Source organism: Hypanus sabinus, unplaced genomic scaffold (assembly GCF_030144855.1).
Source record: "Hypanus sabinus isolate sHypSab1 unplaced genomic scaffold, sHypSab1.hap1 scaffold_548, whole genome shotgun sequence".
NCBI lineage: Eukaryota > Metazoa > Chordata > Chondrichthyes > Myliobatiformes > Dasyatidae > Hypanus > Hypanus sabinus.
The window spans coordinates 161,451-180,592 of record NW_026781409.1 but is presented as its reverse complement, the minus strand read 5'-3'; the positions used below and the strand labels follow the sequence as shown (position 1 = coordinate 180,592).

At 44.4% G+C, this 19,142-nt stretch overlaps 1 long non-coding RNA gene across 1 annotated transcript; it reads right to left on the bottom strand.

Moving 5' to 3' along the window:
- Window positions 1-2,287: 2,287 nt before the first annotated feature.
- LOC132389366 (uncharacterized) lies at window positions 2,288-18,612 on the bottom strand. Its single transcript, XR_009510508.1, has 5 exons — window positions 18,489-18,612; window positions 16,513-16,671; window positions 14,592-14,702; window positions 13,689-13,856; window positions 2,288-2,914 (listed from the first exon to the last, which is right to left on the bottom strand). It is a non-coding gene; the product is annotated as an uncharacterized LOC132389366 (long non-coding RNA).
- Between the last annotated feature and the right edge of the window lie 530 nt (window positions 18,613-19,142).

Sequence of the window (19,142 nt, the reverse complement as noted above, 5' to 3'; positions counted from 1 at the left end):
CTTCCCCTTCTTACCCCATCACTGACATATTTAATTGTTTGCCTGTTTTCCATGTCTCTCTGGTGCTTCCCCCCCACCTTTCTTTCTCCCGAGGCCTCCTGTCCGATGATTCGTTCCCATCTCCAGCACTGTATCACTTTCGCCAATCACCTTTCCAGCTCTTAGCTTCATCCCACCCCCTCCGGTCTTCTCCTATCATTTCTCATTTCACCCTCCCCCCACCACTTTCAAATCTCTAAGTATCTTTCCTTTCAGTTAGTCCTGATGAAGGGTCTCAGCCTGAAATATTGACAGTTCTTCTCCTTATAGATACTGCCTGGCCTGCTGTTTTCCACCAGCATTTTGTGTGTGTTGTTTGAATTTCCAGCATCTGCAATTTCCTCGTGAGTGTTATGTGTATAAATATAACTCGCAAACTATTGAGCTCGGGGGAGACAAGGGTTGGAGTCTTGAGATGGTAAAGTATGAAAGTTCAGTTCAACCGCAGAATAGGTGACGAGAGAGATATTTGTAATCCAGGGTAAATGTTGAGAGAAGGCAATTATGTCGTATTCCACAGGTTCCATGGTGGTAAAATGAGACCAACAGTCGCTGTAGATTTTATCTGTCATCCTTCTAAATCCACAAACTAATTATCACCCGAAGTGACTTATCATGAGGGGTATCGTCTTCAAATGAATTACCACACCACAGCCAGGCAAGGGTTAACACATAAGTGGTCTCTGCAGGATAAACCAAATCAGATCCACTCCTACGGATCAAATGAGATGACAACCACACATTTGAGTACGGTGAATCGATAATTAGCCCACCCTTGTGGGCAAAGGAAAGTTCCAAACAGTGGCCCTTGGCCACTAGTTCCCTGGTTTTGATTCTTCCATTTTTCCTCCTTCGTCTCAGTCTGACTCTGAGTGTCTGTGTCCTCGGTTAAAACTAAACAAGCTGCACGCAATGTAAACAAGCTGCAAGTCAGACACATTTGCCTTCTTAATCTCTCTCTCTCTCCACAGCAAACAAAACCTAGGGATTCATAACAATGGCCACTCCCCATTCTAAGCTGACAGGTGTGCCAGTAGGTGGGATGACTGAGTGAATCCTTTCCCACATTCTCAGCAGGTGAATGGCCTCTCTCTAGTGTGAACTCGTTGGTGTGCCAGTAGGGTAGATGACTGAGTGAATCCCTTCCCACAGACTGAGCAGGTGAACTGCTTCTCCGCAGTGTGAATTCGCTGATGACTCTTTAGGGTGAATGACCGAGTGAATCCCTTCCCACAGACTGAGCAGGTGAACGGCTTCTCCCCAGTGTGAACTCGCTGATGTGCCTGTAGGGCAGATGACTGACTGAATCCCTTCTCACAGACTGAGCAGGTGAACGGCTTCTCCCCAGTGTGAACTCGCTGATGTACCAGTAGGGTAGATGACAGAGTGAATCCTTTCCCACAGACTGAGCAGGTGAACGGCTTCTCCCCAGTGTGAACTCGCTGATGTACCAGTAGGGTAGATGACAGAGTGAATCCTTTCCCACAGACTGAGCAGGTGAACGGCTTCTCCCCAGTGTGAACTCGCTGATGTACCAGTAGGGTAGATGACTGAGTGAATCCTTTCCCACAGACTGAGCAGGTGAACGGCTTCCCCCCAGTGTGAATTTGCTGATGTACCAGGAGGTTAGATGACTGAGTGAATCCTTTCCCACAGACTGAGCAGGTGAACGGCTTCTCCCCAGTGTGAATTTGCTGATGTACCAGGAGGGTAGATGACTCAGTGAATCCTTTCCCACAGACTGAGCAGGTGAACGGCCTCTCCCCAGTGCGAACTCGCTGGTGTCTCTGTAGGCTGAATAAATTAGTGAATGTCTGCCCACAGACTGAGCAGGTGAACGGCCTCTCCCCAGTGTGAACTCGCTGATGTCTCTGTAGGCTGAATAAATTAGTGAATGTCTGCCCACAGACTGAGCAGGTGAACGGCCTCTCCCCAGTGTGAACTCGCTGATGATTCCATAGGTTGGATAAATGAGTGAAGCTCTTCCCACAGACTGAGCAGGTGAATGGCCTCTCCCCAGTGTGAACTCGCTGATGTCTCTGTAGGTTGGATGACTGAGTGAATCCCTTTCCACAGACTGAGCAGGTGAACAGCTTCTCCCCAGTGTGAACTCGCTGATGTCTCTGTAGGTTGGATGACTGAGTGAATCCTTTCCCACAGACTGAGCAGGGGAATGGCTTCTCCTCAGTGTGAACCCACTGGTGAGCCATTAGTTCAAATGACTGAGTGAATCCCTTCCCACAGACTGAGCAGGTGAATGGCTTCTCCCCAGTATGAACTCGCTGATGTCTCTGTAGGTTGGATGACTGAGTGAATCCCTTTCCACAGACTGAGCAGGTGAAAGGCTTCTCCCCAGAGTGAACTCGCTGATGTACCAGTAGGGTAGATGACTGAGTGAATCCTTTCCCACAGACTGAGCAGGTGAACGGCTTCTCCCCAGTGTGAACCCACTGGTGAGCCATTAGGTCAGACGACCGAGTGAATCCTTTCCCAGAAATTCAGCAGATGACCAGCCTCTGCCCGGTGTGGTGTGAACTGATTGGTGTTTTCACAGGTGGGAAGACCGACTGAACCCCTTCTCACACACAGAACAGGTGAATGGCCTTGTCCAGTGTGTGAACCTGCTGATCTAACTTCAATTGTGATAACTGAGTGAATCCATTCCCACTGTCTGAGCAGGTGAAAGGCCTTTCTCCTGTGTAAATTACAGGTGTGACAGTTGGTCAAATGACCGAGTGAATCCCTCCCCACAGTCTGAGCAGGAAGGATGGTCAATTGGATCCCTTGCTCCACTTTTTAAATATCTAGACAGAGACAACAAAACAGGTGTGCCGTGTTTGAGCTTCCTGGAGACGAATTCCTTCTCAGTTTTAACCTGTAAAAAGATTTACAAAATCCATCAATGGGTGTAGGACAACATTTCAGATGAGATTACTTGAGTTGCCAAGGTTTCATCTGGTATCACACTGTTACAGTGAGGTTCAACACAAGTGGAACAGAGAAATCATCTCCTGACTGGTCAGAGTGATGGTATCTGGAATGACCATCAATTCCCTGATGCTCTTCCTGTCTCTATAAGAATGGGGCATTTCTGCCGTCTCCTGGCTCAGTTTGACTCTCTCCGTTGGTATTATTCCCTGTTCCTGCTGAGCAGCATGGGTTCTTCGCCCCACAGTAACTGAAACACTCTCACACAAATAGTCTTTCTTGACGTGTATTGGAGTGTTATATATTGGAGTATAAATTTTGCTGAACCAAAACTATGCAGTCAGCTTTGACTTGCTATTTGCTATGCATGTACCGAGAATGAAATCTTAGGAATGTAGAAGACAAAGGTGTGTTAATGAGAGGTAGCTAAGAGATGTAGATTAGTTTGGTCAAGTTTTGAAGCTTGCTATTTTGCTATGCATGTATCCAATTTAGTAGAATGAAATCTTAGGAATGTAGAAGACAAAGGTGTGTTAATGAGGGGTAGCTGAGAGATGAAGATTAGAACATGATTAAATCAATTGGTAGAAACAATGGTGGCAAGATGTACGTGTAGTACATGTGATACGCAACTATAGATTGATTACATATGCTAATACAACTGGACAAGTACTATAAAAAATGCTGTGTCTGAGGATCGGGGGAGGGGGGGCAATCAGCGACTAGCTCAATGACTGTCTCAGCTTTGATTTGCAAATTAAAATTTAACCCTTCTTGAAGAATCTTCTGCGTCTCCTGGTCATTTGTGAGGCACGAAAAACCACGACATAATTGGCGTCAGGAACAGGACCGGAAATAGACCCGCAGAAAGGAAACGGCAGATTGTGGATGCTTCCCAGCCCTCTGGGGATCCCCACAAGGCTAACAGAATTAAGGATGCACCCAAACAAAAGGTAAGCGCTTTTTGCGACAATTTGGACTAAGAATTCGGTTGGCTTTGGGGAGGTCTTGGAGTCTCTGAAGTGTGGAACCACTGCCGAAGGGTCTCTCCGGTCCAAAGAATCTGGCAGAGTTGGGGGTTAACAGAGGAGGCTCAGAGGATTGATCAAGAACACTGCAGTGAGGGTAAGTACAAATAATTTAATAAGACGTTAAGAAAAAGTCCACGTGGTGTTGGTAGATCACTGTAGGTACCGCTTCGTACGAAACGAAGGGCTGAACAGGCAGGGAAAGGAAATTAGACTAGGCGTAGAATTAGAGTAAATTTAGTTAAGAAAAAGTCCACGTGGTGTTAGACTAGGAAGAAAAACTCCACATGGTGTTAGACTAGGCGTAGAATTAGAGTAAATTTAGTTAAGAAAAAGTCCATGTGGTGTTAGACAAGGCGTAGAATTAAAGTAAATAATATTATCCAGTAAACAAACTGTGAATCTCTGAAATACCTTAAAAAGAGAGAATAACCTGACAGGTAAAGGAATGGCAGTAGAGATTCTGAGCAAAAAATTCCTGTTAATTAAATATGAGATCACAAAAACTTCAGAAAAATGGGGAAAAGAACCAAAGACCTGGCCACAAAGTGGCCAAGAGAAGGAAAGTTTGATGTAAGCTTGTGCAAAGATATGGAAGGACTAATTAAAAAATTACAAACCAAAAGATAAATCTAAGCAAAGAGGACAAAAAAGAGAACGAGAAATGGAAGTGCAAAAACTCTTCAGAATGGAGGGGGAAAGGCTGAGGGGGACAGGCAGAATATTGATTACAAGCGAGGAAGACACTAAGGTGCCGGAGAAACACCAGAGAGAGAGGAGGGTACGGTGAGAAGCTGGCTTCAGCTCCGTACCCGGATGCGAAAGAAACAGAAAAGCCCCCTCACTATAATGCGGAAGGAACCCCTAAGCAGTGCCCCCTGCTGACGAGAATGGTAAACATGCAGGGAGAAGTACAGGTTTGGGATAATGAGGAGGAAAAAAAAAACAATACGAGAAGGAAAAAGCGGCGATATGGAAAGAGATACAGGCAGAAAGGATAAAGATAGAACAGGCAAAGAGAGAAATGGGAGAAGAGATTGAACGGATGAAATACTTGAGAGAGGAAAAGGAGAATGAGGAGTATCGGTTATTCTATAGAAATAAACAGACTAGAAAAGAAAGTAGCTCATCAGAACAGGAAGAAAGAGAAGGTGACTCATTGGAGGAGCAAGAGTTAAGCAGAGAGAGAGAGGATGCGAGAATTTGGGGGAAGAGGGAGGAGGCATAAGCCTAGAAGGGCAGATGGAGGCGGTAGAGGAACAACTTGCAGAAGTAGAGAGAGAGCTAGATAAGTTACTCAGAGGGGATTGTCAGGAGAGATGCGAAAAATACTCTAGGGGCCAACCAAGTATAGAATCAAGACAGAAAGGAAGGACTCCACAGGGAGACCAAGGGAAGAAGAGGACCCCAGAGACATTTGTGTGGGAGGCAGTACAGACATACCCTGAGACAGATGGGGAGTCAGGCGAGGAGGAGAGCCAGGTCAGGTGGGAAGAAGGAGGAAGAATGATGCCTTTGTTAGTTAAAGGATCAGGACAAGTGCAGTATATCCCTTTGGGATCCCAGGACCTAGAAGGGCTGAAAACCACTCTGCCCAATCTACATGAAGGAGCAGGGAAATGGATTAGAGCCTTTGAAGAAGAAACAGCAGGACGATTATTGGCTATGGGAGATTTGAAGGCACTGTTGATAAGGTTGATGGGAACCTCCAAATTTAACAAACTAATGGAAATGGCTGGCATAGTAAACTCGAACGACCCAAGAACTGATGGAGATGGGTTTGAAAGAGTGAGGCAGAGGGTATGGCAGGCTTTACCCACCCAAACTGGACCCCAAATCCTTAAAAGGGGATCCACTGGGAGACACTGAAAACCCAGCAGCCTACGTCCAAAACCAGTTGAAAAGGTGAAGACTGGAGACTGAACAAGAGGTGGAGAATAGCTTATTTATGACCTCACTGTTCCGACATAACATTTTGGATGCAATGCCTCGACAAGTAAAATCCAAACTGGAGGAAGTGGTTGGGCTGACGTCAATGACCCCACAAGTATTTAGAGACCACATAGTCCATGCGGTTGAGAAATACCGGAAAGACAAACGAAGGTTGGCTGAGCAGCAGGAAGAGGTGCAAAGAATGTTAATACAAATGCAGCTTGAAGAACTCAAAAAGAAGGAAAAAGAGAAAAACAAAAAGTTGCTGCCAGCAACCACCGGTTCGAGGACAGCCATCGAACTGGACAAAGCACTGCTATATGGAGGGACCGATCATACTGTAAGACAAGGGCTGGAAAACCCCATGCCAATAATCATCTTTGGAGGAGCATTCCCACAAATGCCCTATCAGGAACAGACTAAATTCAAGCAGCCCAGACAGGACTGGAAGTCCCAAGGAGGGAGGCAGAGGAGCTATGGGCTGAGGGGACCAGTGAAGAGACAGGGGGAAAGAGAGGTAGAGAGATTGTGCTGGGTATGCAATCAGCCAGGTCACATGAGAAGAGATTGTCTGTTTACACCATGGCCTGTCACACACCAGCAGGAACTGATAAGGGAACTAAAGTTTAGTCAAGGACAAGCCCCCACAGGCCCAAGCGGACCTGCAAACCCCTATGCGAGGTATTAGGGGTGCCCCGAGATCTTGAGTGGGAAGGGACATTACCCAATGATAAGGGAGGCAGATGAGGAACCCATTGTTCAGGTTATGTTAGAAGGACAACTGACACCAATGATGATAGATACTGGAGCCACGTACACTTGTGTACAGCCACAGTCTGCCCTTCACCTTCCCATGTCAGGAAAGTTTATTAAGACGGTAGGGTTCTCGGGGAAAACACAGTTGACACAGTGCACGGCTCCAGTGCGGTTGAGAATGGGAAATAAAGAAATTGTTTTGCCGGTGCCAGTATTTAAAGGAACTCCAATTAATTTGTTAGGCAGAGATGCCTTATTGAAATTGGAATTAAAATTAGATTGTACTAGAAATGGGCTGAGTGAGGAAAGAGCAGGGGCTCAATTGATAGTGCGAGAAGACAAGAAGGCTAATGTCTTTTGGATAGGAGACATCGCAGATCAGATTCAGGAAACCTGGGAGAAATGGAAAAAGGGCGCCCAAATCTGAGCTGCATTGTACAGTGATTTTTGACAAGACTCAGAACAGGGAGTTCGAGGAGAGATGGCAACTGGAGGCATCTACCCAACAGCACCTGGAAGGGGAGGCTGTGATAATTGGAAAGCAAGGGGCAGCTTTACAAGTTAAGTGGAACACCTTATTAGAAAAATGCTACAGGATACCGGAGGCTGTGCCCCACATAACGTTGTTGGTAAACAAGGGATATCAGTCTAAAGACTTAGGACCCTTAGTTAAGAGTGCTGAAACCGTAACAGTGTGGAGGAAAATCACGCCCGAGGTGTGGGTATCAGAAGACGCCAATTGCATTAAAATAATGGTAAGTGTAGATATGGTAGGGACAGTGAGAGAGGTCGAAATAACTCCCCAACCAGACCTGCCCTTGCTGGGAAAGGATACAGGCCAGCAGAAAGATAAAAGGTTATATGAGTTGCCGTCTATTTTGTGGTCACAGCCTGACAAGGACGTAGGGAAAATAAAAACAGCTCGTCCGGTGGAAATAAGGCTGAAAAAAGGAGCAATTCCACCCAGGAGACCACAATACCCACTAAGACCAGAAGCAGAAGAGGGAATAGCATCGACAGTGCAGGGATTGCTTGAAATAGGGGTGCTTAAAAGAACAAACAGTCCATGTAATACCCCGTTGCTGCCAGTCTTAAAAGCAGATAAATCTAAGTGGAGATTGGTGCATGATTTGCGAGCGGTAAATGATGTGGTAGAGGACTGGCCAGCGGTAGTCCCCAACCCACACACGCTTTTGACTAATGTCCTACCAGAAGCAAGTTACTTTTCAGTGATTGATTTGTGTTCGGCTTTCTTCAGCATTCCTCTAGCCGACCAGTGTCAGTATCTGTTTGCATTTACTTACAGAGGTGCTCAGTATACCTATACCAGAATGCCGCAAGGATTTAAACATTCACCACACATTTTTAATCAGGTGTTGAAGGCAGACCTAGAGGGCATGCCATTGGAAAGTACATTGTTACGGTATGTGGATGACCTGTTGATTTGCTCCCACAGTAAGGAACAGTGTGAGCAGGACACTATAACTCTGTTAGAGAAGCTGGCATACGGAGGACATAAAGTATCCAAAAAGAAACTGCAATTTTGCACACAGCAAGTGGAGTACCTAGGCAGGGTAATATCCAAGGGAGTGAAGGCGAGAGCACCAGATCAGATTGAGGCAATAACTAAGGCCCCCAAACCCCAGACTGTAGGGCAGATGATGACGTTTTTGGGAATGGCAGGGTACAGCTCAGATTGGACAGGAGAATACGCTGAGATTGTGGCACCTTTGGGAAAGATAATGAAAGAAGCAGGGCATACAAATTTGAAGAACGGCTTACAGTGGAATGGAGAGGCGGAGATTGCTTTCAATACTATTAAGCAGGAATTGCAGTCAGCACCAGCATTAGCTTTGCCTGACTACGAGAAGGTCTTTCATTTGTATGTATCCAACCGACAGGAGGGTTATGTCACAGCGGTTTTAACACAAGAGACAGGCACAGGAAAAGCAAAACAGCCGATAGCAGACTACAGTACGAGACTAGATGAGGTGGCTCAGGGGTATCCACCCTGTTATCAGGGATTGGCGGCGCTGTACTATGCATATGAAAAGGCGTCACCTGTCACCCTGGGCTATCCTGTGACTCTGTCCACACACCACAAAGTAGCATAATTGTTGGAAAGTGGGAAATTTGTGCTAACGCCAGCCAGGATAGCAGTGGATCAGATGCTATTGACATTTCCTGACATATCTATACAGAGATGCACTACCAGTAATATAGCCGATTTTGTCCCTTTGGACTATGATGGAGAACCCCATGATTGTGTAGGGAAGACAATGGCATTTGCCAAATTGAGTGCAGATTGACGGTCAGAACCTCTAGAGGATGCAGATAAAAAGGTTCTGTTCATAGATGGCTCTTGTTATAGGGATTATGATGGAAATCATGCTGGGTTCTCGGTAGTACAGCAGGATCAGTGGAGGTATAAGATTATTAGGATGGAGTCCTGTCTCCAACCATGTTCCGTCCAACTAGCGGAAATCAAAGCCCTGACAGCTGCGTGTGAAATGATGGAAGGTGAGAAAGTAGACATCTGTACTGATTCTGCATATGCTCATGGAGTTTGCCATTTGTTCGAGGCAGTGCGGAAGCAGAGAGGTTTTAAAAAAAGTAGCGGAGATCCCATACAACATTGTCAGCAAATTCTCGACTTAATAAAAGCTATAATGAAACCTAAAGCATTGGCTATAGTAAAACGTCAGGCACATAAAAAGGAAAATGATGTAATAACAAAGGGAAATCAAGCTGTGGACGAGGCAGCCAGAAAAGCATCTGGGTGAACATCTGCTGTCATTGCCTCCCAGGTAAGCCTAACTCCAGAACCCGAGGTAGAGGACCTAATTGAAATACAAGGTAAGGCAACTTTGGCAGAACAGACAATGTGGAGACGGAAGGGGAGCCAAGCAGAACCCAGAAGGCTTGTGGAGCACAGAAGACGGTTTGTTGGTAGTGCCCACCCCTCTACTGACGATTCTGATTTCAGAAGCGCATGGGATGGACCATTGTGCATTGGGGGAAGTGATAAAGAAAATAAAGGATGGTTTTTGGTCACCTCATTTACAGGCTTCAGTGGACGTTGTCTTGTCACAGTGCGAGGTATGCGCACAGGATAATGTTCGGAAGGGAATTACAACCCCAATAGGTCACATTCCTGTACCTGAGGGACCATTTAAACATCTAGTGATTGATTACATAGATATGATAAAGACAGCGAGAGGGAAAAGATACATGCTGGTAGTAATCGATCGATTTAGCAGATGGGTGGAGGCGGTACCTTCAAGAGCTCAAGGGGCAAAGACAGTGGTAAAATTTCTGACAAATGAAGTGATCCCAAGGTTTGAAATACCTACAGAATTTAGCTTTGACAATGGTTCAGCTTTTATCCAGAAAGTGGTCAAATTGGTACTACAGGCACTGAGGATAAAGCAAAGATTTGGATATGTATACCACCCTCAGTCACAGGGCATGGTAGAGAGAATTAATGGAACCCTGAAAGCCAAACTAAATAAAATTTGTGCAGACACTAAACTTAATTGGGTTGATGCTTTACCGTTAGCATTGATGAGTTACCGCATGCAAACTAATCGAATGACATGCCTGACACTGCATGAGATTGCTGCAGGCTGGGAAGCTATCATACCTGTGATAGGGGTCAGCAAAAATGTTGAATGGATAAACTATATATACTATAATCAGCAGAGATTCATCAACTACACCGATGATGCACTGGCGGCCTTAGGGCAACAGCTAGATGCAACTACCAGGATGGCGTGGCAAAACAGACAGGTACTGGATTGGCTTTTGGCAGAAAAAGGGGGTGTGTGTGTAATGTTTGGAGAACAATGCTGCACTTTCATACCGAACAATACTAGCCCAGAAGGGTCTTTCACCAGAGCAATGAATAAACTAAAGTATCTGCGGTTGGAGGTCAAACAGAATGCAGGATTTGAACATCAGTTCTTTGGTTGGTTGGAAAGTAGACTCGGAGCATGGGGAGCATGGCTGACTAAAATTGCAATAACTGTCAGTATTAATTGTTGAGCTGTGCGCTTGTGCTGTGCTGTTTTCTTCCTTGTCTCAAATCTCTTGTAGTGCGTGCTGCAACCAAACAATTTCCGATGCTCGTGGCAATTACTGAAGCAAGCTTAGTGGAGAAAGAAACACCGAAAATGTATCGTTACAGCCTGCAACACCTGCAGGATGAACAAGAGCAAAACGACAGTGTGGGAGTAGATTGTAAGGGCTTCAGAGTCTTTTTCCCTGTCTCAGGTACAAGGGGACAGGTTTTTGGCTCAGCGGCCCAGGGTAGCAGGGAGAGAATACTTTGAGGTCTTGGCGCAGAAAATTATAGTTTACCCGAGATTTGGGAATAAATGCTTGAGTTTATTGAGGCTTTTGTGCGCGGACTCTTAGTCTTCTTTCTCTGTGCGAGAAAGGGGGGATATATTGGAGTATTGGAGTATAAAAATATTATGGAGTATAAAACTTGTATCATTTGCTGTGTAACTAGTCAGTTTGCTATGCATGTCAATTTAGTAGAATGAAGTCTCAGGAATGTAGAAGACAATGGTGTGTTAATGAGAGGTAGCTAAAGAAATGTAGATTAGAACATTGCTCAGTTCTGAGTTTATTATTTGCTGTGCATGTACTCAATTTGGTAGGAGACTGAAGTCTTAGGAATGTAGAAGACAATGGTATGTTAATGAGAGGTAGCTAAGAGATGTAGATTAGAACATGATTAAGCCAATTGATAGGAACAATAGGGACATGATGCATGTGTAGTACGTGTAATATGCAACTATAGATCGATTACATATGCTAATACAACTGGACAAATACTATAAAAAATGCTGTGTCCAGAGATCGGTGGGCAATCAGCGACTAGCTCAATGACTGTCTCAGCTTTGATTTGCAAATTAAAGTTTAACCCTTCTTGAAGAATCTTCTGCGTTTCCTGGTCATTTGTAAGGCACAAAAAACCACAACATAATTACCCCACAGGGGAAAACAGGGTTGTCACCAGCTGAAATCATTTCTGGACGGCCCATGAGGACACCCTGGGAACAAAGTCTCAGGATTAAAAGCAAAGTGAATAAGAATAAGGAACCTTGGTTCTCGATGGATATTGGAACTGATGAAGAAGGAGAGAGATGTATGACATGTATAAGAAACAGGGATCGGTACTTGAGGAGTATACAAAAAGTAAGAAAATACTTAAGAAAGAAATCAGGAGGGCTAAAAGAAGACATGAGGTTGCTTTGGCAGTCGGGGTGAAGGATAATCAAGAGCTTCTACAAGTATGTTAAGTGCAAAAGGATAGTAAGGGATAAAATTGGTCCTATTGAAGATCAGAGTTGTCGGCTATTTATGGAACCAAAAGAAATGGGGGAGATCTTAAATGTTTTTTTTTGCACCTGTATTTACAAAGGAAACTTGCATGGAGTCAATGGAAATAAGGCAAACAATTCGTGAGGTCATGGAACCTTTTCAGATAGAAGAGGAGCTTGCTATCTTGAGGCAAGTCAGAGTAGATAAATCTCCAGGACCTGACAAGGTATTTTCTTGGACTTTGAAGGAGACCAGTGTTGAAATTGCAGGGGCCCTGGCAGATATATTTTAAATTTCGTTACCTACGGGAGAGGTGCCAGAGGATTTGAGGATAGCTCATGTTGTTCTGTTTTATAAAAAAGGCTCTAAAAGTAATTCAGGAAATTATTGGCCAGTAAGTTTCACATTGGTAGTGGGTAAATTATTGGAAGGAGTACCAAGAGATAGGATCTACAAGCATTTAGATAGACAGGAACCTATTAGGGTGAGTCAACATGGCTTTATGTGTGGTAGGTCATGTTTAACAAATCTATTAGAGGTTTTTGAGGAGGTTACAAGGAAAGTGGATGAAGGCAGGGCAGTGGATGTTGTCTGTATGGACTTCAGTAAGGACTTTGACAAAGTCCCGCATTGGAGGTTAGTTACGAAGATTCAGTCACTAGGTATACATGGTAAGGTAGTAAATTTGATTAGACATTGGTTCAATGGGAGAAGTCAGAGAGTGGTAGTGGAGGATAGCTTCTCTGAGTGGTGGCCTGTGACTAGTGGTGTGCCACAGGGATCAGTGCTGGGTCCATTGTTATTTACCATCTATATCAATGATCTGGATGATAATTTGGTAAATTTGATCAGCAAATTTGCTGATGATACAAGGATTGGAGGAGTAGTGGACAGTGAAGAACGTTTTCAATGCTTGCAGAGGGATCTGGACCAGCTAGAAAAATGGGCTGAAAAATGGCAGATGCAGTTTAATACAGACATGTGTGAGGTATTGCACTTTGGAAGGAAAAAACAAAGTAGAACATACAGGGTAAATGGTAGGGCACTGAGGAGTGCACAAGAACAGAAGGATCTAGGAATACTGATACAAAATTCCCTAAAAGTGGTGTCACAGCTAGATAGGGTAGTAAAGAGAGCTTTTAGTACATTGGCCTTTATGAATCAAAGTATTGAGTATAGGAGTTGGAATGTTATGGTGAGATTGTATAAGGCATTGGTGAGGCCGAATTTGGAGTATTGTATGCAGTTTTAGTCACCGAATTACAGGAAGGATAGTAATAAGGTTAAAAGAGTGCAGAGAAGGTTTATGAGGATGTTGACAGGACTTGAGAACTGAGTTGCAGAGAAAGTTTGAACAGGTTAAGACTTTATTCCTTGGAGCATAGAAGAATGAGCGGAGACTTCATAGAGGTATATAAAATTATGATGGGTATAGATAGAGTGAATGCAAGCAGGCTTTATCCACTGAGGCTAGGGGAGAAAAAAACCAGAGGACAGGGGTTAAGGGTGAAGGGCGAAAAGTTTAAAGGGAACATTGTGAGGGCTTCTTCACAACTGGTTCTGACAGAGGTATAACTGGTTCTTCTGGGCACATTCAGTCCCAACCATTTCCTACCTTCCTTTGTACAGGTATGTAATGTCTAAAGGACCAGTGTTTGAGTAAATGAGACTCACCAAACTTTCTCCTGACTGAATCACTGGAATCTTCGAGTCAAATGGGTTCTCTCCAGTTGATGCTCTCAGTCCTCGGGCTGGTTCACTTGTTGCTGTTCCCACGTCCTCAGTCGTGGTTTGCTTCCAGTTGCGGTTTTTCTTCCAATAAATCTCTCACCACAGGTCTAACTTTAACCACAGAGATAATGAAGCACATTAACAATAAAAAGGAGAACCAAACATTTCTGCTTAATGTTACTCTGAACAGCACTCACTGACAGTTAAACACTGAAGGCAGATTTAATGATCTCTGTGAACCATCTTTTATTTTCCCTCACATGTTACAGAATGATATGGGATAAGAAGGAGCCATCATTCAATCATGGTAAGATATATGACACAGGAACAGAATTAGGTGATTCAATCCATCTGGTCTGCCCACCATTCAACCAGGGCTGATTTTTATTCCAACATATTCCTGTCTTCCTCCAGTAACACTGAAGCTACTTAGCAATCATGAATATATTAATCTTTGTCATAAATATACCCAAATGGCATCCTCAACCAACCTCTACGGCAAAAAATTCCACAGATCAGACATCTTTTAGCCAAAATTTTTTTCTTATCTCAGTTTTAAAGAGAAGTATCTTTATTCTGAGACTGTGCTGTCAGATCACAGACTCTGTCTAATGGAAACCTCCCCTCCCTTTCCAGTGTATACAGGCTTTTCAGCATTTGGTACGTTTACTTAACCATACATCCTTCCACTACCACCACCGTCCCTCTGAACTCCATTGCGCACAGGCCCAGACCCATCAAATGCTACTCATACATAAAGCTGATCATTCCTGAGATTGTTCATGTAAACCTCATTAGCAACAACTGTACTGAACACATTTCCAGCAATAACAGACAAAATGGTACCAGATAATTGACAGGGAAAAGCTGTGCTTTCTTTACTGATGTCCTATCACAGGACGAGTCATTTCCATTTCCAGGTTAAATCAGGTCCATTTCAGGAAGTACAAATCAGTCCTGGGTGAATGTAATAAAAAGAAACTGGAATTACCAGAAACACTCAGCGGGTAAGGAACAGCTGTGGGATCTACAATTCAGGTTAATAACGTTTCATCAGAATGACTTCAAACATTTTCAGATTTTAGTGCAGATCTCCAGCAACTTGAAATTCTGCTTGATTTCCACCGATTTTACTTGGATCAGAAACTGATATCCCAGGACCCAACCTCACAGAGTCACACAGCTGAATCTGCCACTCACCGACCCTGAGAGTCTCTTGGACTCGAGTCCCATGCTTAGTGACGATTCCTGGGGTTACACCCATTGCTACTGGTCATCTATGTCAATAATTTAGTTGAGAAAGTACAGGGTATGGGTAGAGAGTTTGCAGCAAGTTCAAACAATTACTTTTTTTGAAAGACAGTCAGTATAAACACTCCCCTCTCTTTCCCTCTCCCCACTCAGAACTGACCAAAAGCGACTTCAGAAGATGCAAGAGTAACCACTGTGAGGGAATGGGAGTGGTTTCAAAGGGCTGGGCTGCTGGAAGCACATTACCAGACCTGGAGTGATTGTAACTGGGTCTGACAGAGGCATAGCTGGATCTTCAGGGCACATTCAGTCTCACTCCAACTATTTCCTACCTTCCTTTGTACAGGTATGTAATGTCAATGTGTGTTATGTGGTAAACACTTGTGAGAAGGGATACTCTGTGGAAATCACTGTCAGTAATACTTTGTGTGTTGGGTCTGGATTGGGAGTACCTTGCGGAATCTACCTGTGTGTCAACCCTTGCCTGGGTGGTCATTCCCTTTGCAGATAGTACCCCTGTGATAAGCGACTTTTAGTGATAATTCGTATGTGGATTTAGAACGACGACGGATAAGACCTACGGCGACTGTTTTCCTGTTTTACCACTGTGGAGTTTATGGAATTCAACGTAATTGCCTTCTCCCGACATTCACCTTCGATTACCAATATCTCTCTCTCGTCATTGATTCTGTGTATGAACTGAACTTTCATACTTCACCATCTCAAGACTTAAAGCTTGGTATTCCCTGAGCTCATTGGTTTGGGAGTTATATTTACACCTATGTGTACTCGTAACACCTTTAACTTTTGGTTATTGTGCTTAATTTGTTATATAATAAGTAGATACAAATGGTTTTAACATCAAAGAAGGTAAAAGGGTTAACACTTCGTTAAAAAAATAGCAGCCTGTTTTTCTGACAGAAACTGCTGATGATCAACAGATGTGCTAAGCCATGCTGAGCCATATTTCTTCTTGAGGGTAGCGAGCTACGGTTTCAGGTTGCTTATCTCCTTGTGCAATCATGTGTAGAGATAGGACAACTTCAGTCTGTTCTGTGTGTGCACGCCATTATGACTGTTTTGTAATTTGTCTTTAGGGGCTGTCATGCAGTAAGTAGCTTTGGCTCCAGCCTGTCTTGGGTGGGGAGTATCTGGATGGATATATCTGGGGTGTAAGGGGAATTGTTGGTCAGTTAGTGGATTGGGTGGGAACAATCATCAATTGTTCCTGTTTGAGCGAGTAACTGAGTAAGCCCCGGGTACTTGGAATAAAGAGTTTGTACTTATACGGTCTCTGAGAGACTTTCTCCGGATTCGATTTCCACAGATTGGGAGTGGTTTTAAAGGGCTGGGCTGCTGGAAGCACTGTACCAGACCTGCAGTGATTGCAATTGGGTCTGACAGAGGCATAACTGGTTCTTCTGGGCACATTCAGTTTCACTCCAGCTATGTCCTACCTTCCCTTGTACAGGTATGTGATGTCTAAAGGACCAGTGTTTGAGAGAATGAGACTCACCAAACTTTCTCCTGACTGAATCTCCGAGTCAGATGGGTTCTCTCCAGTTGATGCTCTCAGTCCTCGGGCTGGTTCACTTGTTGCTGTTCCCTCGTCTTCAGTCGTGGTTTGCTTCCAGTTGCGGTTTTTCTTCCAATAAACCTCGCACCGCAGGTCTATCTTTAACCAGAGAGACAATGAAGCACATTAACAATAAAAAGGAGAACCAAACATTTCTGCTTAATGTTACTCTGAACAAATCTCACTGAAATTTAAACATTGAAGGCAATACAGTAATGATCTCAGTGAACAATCGGTTATTGTCCCTCACATGACACAAAACGATATGGGATATGAAGGAGCCATCATTCAGTCATGGTAAGACACAAGGAACAGAATTAGGTGATTTGATCCATCTGATCTGATCCACCACTCAAACATGGTTGATTTTTATTCCAACACCATATTCTTGCCTTCCTCCTGTAACCCTGTAGCTACTTAGCAATCTTGAATATATTAATCTCCGTCATAAATATACCCAAATGGCAGCCTCAGGCAAACTCTGTGGCAACAAATTCCACACTTCAGACACCTTTTGGCAAAAAAAGTTTCTCAAATGAATTTTAATGGGAAGCACCTTTATTCTGAGACCATGCTGTCAGATCACAGACTCTCTGTCTAATGGAAACATCCTCTCCATGTCTACTGTATCCAGGCTTTTCAGTATCCCTCCACCACCCCCACCGTCCCTCTGAACTCCAGGTCCAGAACCATCAAATGCTCCTCATACATAAAGCCGATCATTCCTGAGATTATTCATGTGAACCTCATTAGCAACAACTGCACTGAACACATTCCCAGGAATAACAGACAAACTGGTACCACGATAATTGACAGTGAAAAGTTGTGCTTCCTTTACTGATGCACTATCACAAAATGAGTCATTTCCATTTCCAGGTTAAATCAGGTCCATTTCAGGAAATATAAACCAGTCCAGAGTGAACGTAATAAATAGAAGCTGGAATTACCAGAAACGCTCAGCAGGTAAGGAACAGCTGCGGGGAGAGGAACAAACTTTACAATTCAGGTTAATGACGTTTTGTCAGAATGATGTCAAACATTTAGTTTTTAGTGCAGATCTCCAGCAACTTGAGATTCTGTTTGATTTCCACCGAATGACAGACTGGTGACAGTGAGGGGTGGGGGAATTTCCAAACACAGTTTGAACGCCAGACTCACGGGTCTATTTCTATTGTTGTAAACACGGAAAAGCCGGTCCGGAGACGTCAGAACACACCAGAGCTACTGAATTAATGATACATACTACTGTATAAAAGATTCAAAAAATGACAAAGTTAGAAGAAACAACAAGAACCTTGTCATATATGCTTTGACCCTCACCAAATTTTTATCAACACACCATAGAAAGATTCCCATCCGGACACTTCACGCTTTGCATGGTAACTGCTCCGCCCGTGAATGTGAGGAACGGCAGAGACATTTGGATACAGATCAGCACATCACAGAAAACATTCTCACCCCGAGACTTCACGGCGCCTTGATAACGCAGGCAGTAAAATCAAAGATCCCCACAACCTAGGACGTTCTCCTTTCTCACCCACCCCAGTCCGGGAGAAGACACAACAGCCATAAAGCTCCAAGACAAATGTGAGGAGCCTCAGGAAACGAGGCGAGTTCGGGCAAGTTAATGGGACCAAGTGGGCAAAATCACACCACGTGATCTGGCGTTACAAAGCGGAGGGCGGGGCGAATCTGCGGCACACAGCCTCACGTGACCTGTCGGCGGGACTTCCATTTAAATTCTGCGGAAACGGACAGCCTGGGCTCCTGGTTTGGATCGTTCAATGCAGATTAAGTGAAGTCGACACATTTCTGACGAGCCCGGATAGTTGGGAAACAAATGAGTTCCTGGTCCTCAGTTCGGGACTCACGGCCAACATCGGATCTCCCCGCTCGGGATCGGTCTCAATACTCACCGATGGGAAAGTGATATCTTCGGCCCGCAGACAGTGATCCCGACGGAAGAGACGAAAGTCTTTCCCGATCACACAGCCGACACACTTCAGCTGTGAGCGGAGAGGATAACACCGTCCACCCGGAGACTCTGAACATGCGCGAAGAGATTGTTACATCATCGGGAGGCGGGGCCTCGGAAGATGCTGCCCATCTGCGGTTAAATGGGAGGGGCAAACGGGATCACGTGCCGGCATTGGTGGACCGCCCCCCAGGCAGAGATTCCAGCTACACATTAGTCTGTGGAAAGAAGCAAACTTGCCGCTCACATCTCCTCTCACCTTAAATGTATTAGACATTTCAACCCCCAGGAAAAATATATCGTCTGTCCACTCTGTATATTCATCTCGTAAACTTATAAGCGTCCACCCAGTCTAACCCCAGCCTGCGCCGCTCTGGAGAAAACAACACAAGTTTATACAACCTCTCGTTATAGCTCATGCCCTCTAATCCAGGCAATATCCTGGTAAAACGCTTCTGCGCCCTCTCCAAAGCCCCGACATCCTTCCGAGAATGGGGGAGACCAGAAATGTATGAAACACTCCAGATGTGGTCTATTTAGTTTTATAAAACTCGGTTACGAACTGTAACGTTTTAGAAACGAACCAGCAGCAATA